We start from the raw sequence: 6,000 nt of genomic DNA on the forward strand, positions 1-6,000 counted from the left end.
GGGGAGGGCAAGAATAGTACGGGAAATGTAGAAACTAAAGAACTCATAAGTATGACACATGGACATGTACTAAAGGGGGAAATGTGGGTGGGAGGGGGGTACAGGGTGGAGGGGAGAGAAGGGGGGAAATGGGACAACTGTAAAAGCATAATCAATAAAATATATTTTTAAAAAAAGGAAAAAAAAAAAAGAAATCCACCATGGTCTTCTCCATGATTTGTGATGTTTTTTTTTAAATATATTTTATTGATTATGCTATTACAGTTGTCCCATTTCCCCCCTTCTCTCCCCTCCACCCTGTACCCCCCTCCCACCCACGTTTCCCCCCTTTAGTTCATGTATATGTGTCATACTTACGAGTTCTTTAGCTTCTACATTTCCCGTACTATTCTTGCCCTCCCCCTATCTATTTTCAACCTACATTCTATGCTACTTATTCTCTATATCTTTTCCCCCTCTCTCCTCCTCCCACCCCCCTGCTGCTAACCCTCCATGTGACCTCCATTTCTGTTGTTCTGTTCCTGTTCTAATTGTTTGCTTAATTTCTTCTGGTTTTGCTTTAGGTGTGGTTGTTGATATTTGTGAGTTTGCTGTCCTTTTACTATACATGTCTTTTCTTTATCTTCTTTTCTTAGATAAGTCCCTTTAGCATTTCATAAAATAAGGGCTTGGTGATGATGAACTCCTTTAACTTGACCTTATCTGAGAAGCACTTTATCTGCCCTTCCATTCTAAATGAGAGCTTTGCTGGATAGAGCAATCTGGGATGTAGGTCCTTGTCTTTCATGACTTGGAATATTTCTTTCCAGCCCCTTCTTGCTTGTAAGATCTCTTTGGAGAAATCAGCTGACAGTCTGATGGGAACTCCTTTGTAGGTTACTGTCCCCTTACCTCTTGCTGCTTCTAGGATTCTCTCCTTCGTTTTTACCTTGGCTAATGTAATTATGATGTGCCTTGGTGTTTTTCTTCTTGGGTCCAACTTCTTTGGGGCTCTCTGAGCTTCTTGGATTTCTTGGAAGACTGTTCCCTTTGCCAGATTGGGGAAGTTCTCCTTTATTATTTGTTCAAATACGTGCTCAATTTGTTGCTTTTCCCCTTCCGATTCTGGTACCCCTATAATTCGGATATTGGAACGTTTAAAGGTGTCCTGGATGCTCTTAAGCTTTTCCTCAATTTTTTGAATTCTTATTTCATCATGCTTTCCTGCTTGGTTGATTCTATCTTCCTTCTGGTCCACTGTATTGTTTTGAGACTCAGATTCCTTCCTTTCACTATTGGCTCTCCTCCGCGTATCTTCCTGCATCTCTTTTATGGTAACCTGCATCCTTTCATCTAAATTGAGCCCCAAATCAACCAATTCCTTGATCTTTCTGATCACCAGTGTTTTGAACTGTGCATCTGATAGATTGGCTATTTCTTGGTCGCTCAAAAGGATGAGTCCTGTGGGACTGATCTGCTGTGTTGAAAACATATTTTTCCCTGTCTCTCCCCCGCCCCCCTGTCTGGTCGCTCTCGTTAAGGTGGGGGGCGGAGCCTTAGGTGTTCACAGGGGCTAGGCACCCCAGTGGCTAGATTGTGACATTATATGTGGGGGCGGGGGAGGGGGCGGGAGCGGGGACGGGAGGGAACAATGGAGGTAGTTCCATTCTCCTGGGCTCAGACCCTTCTCTGGGTTCCCGGCCTGCGAGTTCTGCCCTGGTCCACAATCGCTGCCCCTCTGGGTCTGCCAGCTGCAGCTTGCGCACTCAGGGATCACCGCTGCGTTCTTGCACCCGGGATGGCTGTCGCGCCGATTTCACGCCAAACTTTCCCCGACCTCTGCGCGCCGTAGTCCCGCGCCAGCCCCGCACCCGTCCGGCTCGTCTTCTCCTACCAGTCCAGATGAACGCATCTACTTCAACTTCTTGGCTGTCCGACTTCCATTCAGATAAATCCTCTATTGGTTCTGGGCATTGTTCTGTCTGTAAATTACTGTTGTAAATTATTGTTCTAATCTTGGTTGTGCGAGGAGGTACGGTGCGTCCACCTATTCCTCCATCTTGCCGGAAGTCCAATTTGTGATGTTTTTTAATGTTCATTTCTTATCCATCAAGTCTGTGTATATTAAGGCACTAGATTTTATACTATAATTTATTTTAATTCACATATTTTGCCACTCCTTTCTCTTACCCCATTTGACCTTCTTCTCTCCTCTTATTATTTTCATATGAAATGTTGTTTTCTGTCATGCTACAACTTGTTTCCATTCCAGGAGGGATCCTACTATTTCTTCCCTGTCCCACCTCTAGAAACCAATTTTCTTGTCAATGGTCATCTCATATTTTTTTTCTGTTCTTTTTTTTTAAGTATATTTTCTTTTATAAAGATTTTATTTCTTTATTTTTAAACAGAGGGCAAGGGAGGGAGAAAGAGGAGAGAAATATCAATGTGGAGAGATACATCAATTGGTTGCCACTCACAACCCCAACTGGGGACCTGGCCTGAAACCCAGGCATGTCCCCTGACTGAGAATTGAACTCGTGAACTTTTGGTTCATAGGCTGGCACTCAATCCACTAAGTCACACCAGTCAGGACTTAAGTATATTTTATTGATTATAATATTACATTTGTACCATTTTTCCCCTTTATTCCCTTATGCCCTGCACAATCCCTCCCACCCACATTCCCCCCACCCGTAGTTCATGTCCATAGGTCACACATACAAGTTTTTTTGGCTTCTACATTTCCTACACTATTCTTAACCTCCCTCTGTCTATTTTCACCTACCATTTATGCTATTTATTCCCTGTATCTTTTCTCCCATCCCTACCTTCCCCCTTCCTACTGATAACCCTCCTTGTGATCTCCACTTCTGTGATTTTGTTCCTGTTCCAGTTGTTTGCTTAGTTTGTTTTTGTCTTTGCTTTTGTTTTTAGGTTCAGTGTTGATAGTTGTGAGTTTTCTGTCATTTTACTGTTCCTATTTTTGATCTTCTTCTTTTTCTTAAATAAGTCCCTTTAATATTTCATATAATAAGGGCTTGGTGATGATGAACTCCTTTAACTTGACCTTGCCTGGGAAGCACTTTATCTGCCCTTCCATTCTAAATGACAGCTTTGCTTGGTAGAGTAATCTTGGGTGAAGGTCCTTGTCTTTCATGACTTTGGGAAGTCATGAAAGCCCCTTCTTGCCTGCAAGGTCTCTTTTGAGAAATCAACTGATAGCCTTATGGGAACTCCTTCGTAGGCAACTGTCTCCTTTTCTCTTGCTGCTCTTAGGATTCTCTCCTTATCTTTCATCTTGGGTAAGGTAATAATGATGTGCTTTGATGTGCTTCCTTGGGTCCAACTTCTTTGGGACTCTCTGAGCTTCCCAGAACTCCTAGAAGTTTATTTCCTTTGCCAGACTGGGGAAGTTCTCCTACATTATTTGTTCAAATAAGTTTTCTATTTTTTGCTCTTCCTCTTCTCCTTCTGGCACCCAAAAGATTTGGATGTGGGAATGTTTAAGGTTGTCCCAGAGGTTCCTAAGCCTCTCCTCACTTTTTTGAATTCTTGTTTCTTTGCTCTGTTCTGGCTGAATGTTTATGTCTTCCTTCTGGTCCAAACCATTGATCTGAGTCCTGGTTTCCTTCCTGTTTTGTTTGTTCCCTGTACATTTCTCTTCTTTTCACTTTGCGTAGTATTCACTTTTTCCTCTATATTGTGACCACACTCAACCATTTCTGTGAGCATCCTGATTACCAGTGTTTTGCCCTAGGTGTCTAATAGGTTGGCTATCTCCTCATTGCTTAGTTCTGTTTTTGGAGCTTTGATCTGTTCTTTCATTTGGGCCATATTTCTTTGTCTCAGTGCACCTATTACTTAGTAAGGGGCAGAGCCTTAAGTATTCAGCAGGGCAGGGCAACCCACTTCACTGTGTTGTTGTGCTGCATGTGGGAGAGTGGTCAGAAAGGAACAATGCTGCTTGCTCAGTTCTCTGAGGGATTTCAGTCACTTCCCCCACTACCCACAAACAAATTTGGCCCTTCTGGTGCTGATTTCTGGGTGTGTAGGTTTGTGTATATTCTAGGACCCTGTGTATCTCTCCTGTGAACTCTCCTGTGAGGTTGAGAGTTTCACCCACCACCACAACACCCACAGGGTTTTGCAGTCAGAGGTTTGGAAGCTTTCTTTTCCTGCACTGGAACCCTGGGTAGCATGGTCTGTCTTGCTCCCCAGTTGTTCCTTCCAGTTTATCCACATGCAGATGTGGGACCAACAACCACCATTTGCCCATAGGTCCACCAGCAGCTGCCTTGCCACACATCCCCTCTAGTCTCGCTGTCCATCTCTGACACTCCTACCAATCTGAATGAATGTTTCTTCTTTAACTCCTTGGTTGTTGGACTTCCATACAGTTTTATTTTCTGTCAGTTCTGACAGAAAATTTTTTGTTTTTAAATTTGTTGTTTTCTTTCTTTTGGTTTTACGGGGAGGCAAAGTGTATCTACTTATGCCTCCATATTGACAAGAAGTTCTCTTTTCAGTCCTCTTTAATCCTCTTTTCCCATTCTTAAAATACCCACATTCTCTCTTCACCTTTAGCAGTCTTTGCTCATTCATTGTGGATAGGGTAATTGTTGCATTTTTCAATTTCATTTCTACATTTTCACTAATTTTGTATTTCAAATCACAAATTTTACCATTCTACTCTCTTACTCTTTCTTTTTTTCAAATTTTACTTTTGCCTTGTCTTAGCCCATTTTTCTTTTTCTCTTTCATCCAGTCCCTTTTTCTTTTGTTTCAAATTTTAATTTTTCCCTGTCTTAGCCTGTTTTTCATTCCTTACTCTTAGTGTTCCCTCTCCCTCTATCATCTCAAAATCATCCCCATTCCTCTAGACATCTCTTAAGCTTTTCTTTCTTTATTTTTCCCCTTGTTCCCATCCCATCTATATTAATTTTGGATCATTAGCACTATTGATAGTGCTGTGGTGTATCTTTGTCTCTGATTTGATTCTTATTTTTATTATTTATTTACTTTTTTATTTTCTCTCACTTTATTTTATTTTAATTTCTGTTTAAACCTAATACTATACACTTTCCTTCTTTTACTCCATTCCTCCTTCTTCACTCCTTTTTTATTTATGATGTAAATTTTACTTTCTCCCTTTGAATTGCTCTAATTCTCAACTTTTATTAATGCTCCTTCCTCTAACTTCTCAAAATAATTTTTCTTTCAGTAAGGTATCTCACAATTGCCCTCCTTTCTTTTTTTTTTAGATGTTATTTATTTTTGGACAGAGAGGAAGGGGGGTAGAAAGACAGAAGGAAACATCAATGTGTGGTTGCCTCTCACATGCCCCTGCTGGGGACCTGGCCCACAAGCCAAGCACGTGCCCTGATCTGGGAATCAAACCTGCATCCCTTTGGTTCACAGGCTGGTGCTCAATCCACTGAGCCACACCAGCCAGTAATTTCCCTCCTTTCTTATAATAGTCTTAATCTCTTTGAACTTTTATTAATACTGGTTCATTGGCTGTTGATAGTGGGATTGTGGGTGGGAGTTATTTTTGTGAGTGTGGGTTTGTTTCCTGGGCTTTATGGTTTGGTTCTGGCAGTGCCTGCATAACAGCATACAATGTGGTGGGCAGAGGTACACTCAGTCAACCAGCTGGAGGGAAGGACCCACTAAAGAATGACCCAACTACAATCAGAACCCAATTACATATAGAGCCAATGTAAATGGCCAAAAGGGCATCTTAAAAGCATCAAGTTCAGGAGATCAAGGAAACTACATCACTGAATGCCACATGTCTCCTATCATAGAAGTTCACACCACAAAGAACAGAAGTCAAAACAGATAAATTAATAAGCAGAAGCAAACACATAAAGTCTCCAAAAAATGGGAAGTAAAGAAACAACCTCCAATTGAAAGGAATGAGGAATCATCAGAAAGAATTCTAAATTAAATAGAGGCAAGTAAACTACCAGATATTGAGTTCAAAACAATGATTATAAGAAAGCTCAATGATTTCAG

The sequence above is a fragment of the Phyllostomus discolor genome, chromosome 9 (genome assembly GCF_004126475.2).
Source record: "Phyllostomus discolor isolate MPI-MPIP mPhyDis1 chromosome 9, mPhyDis1.pri.v3, whole genome shotgun sequence".
NCBI classification, from domain to species: domain Eukaryota; kingdom Metazoa; phylum Chordata; class Mammalia; order Chiroptera; family Phyllostomidae; genus Phyllostomus; species Phyllostomus discolor.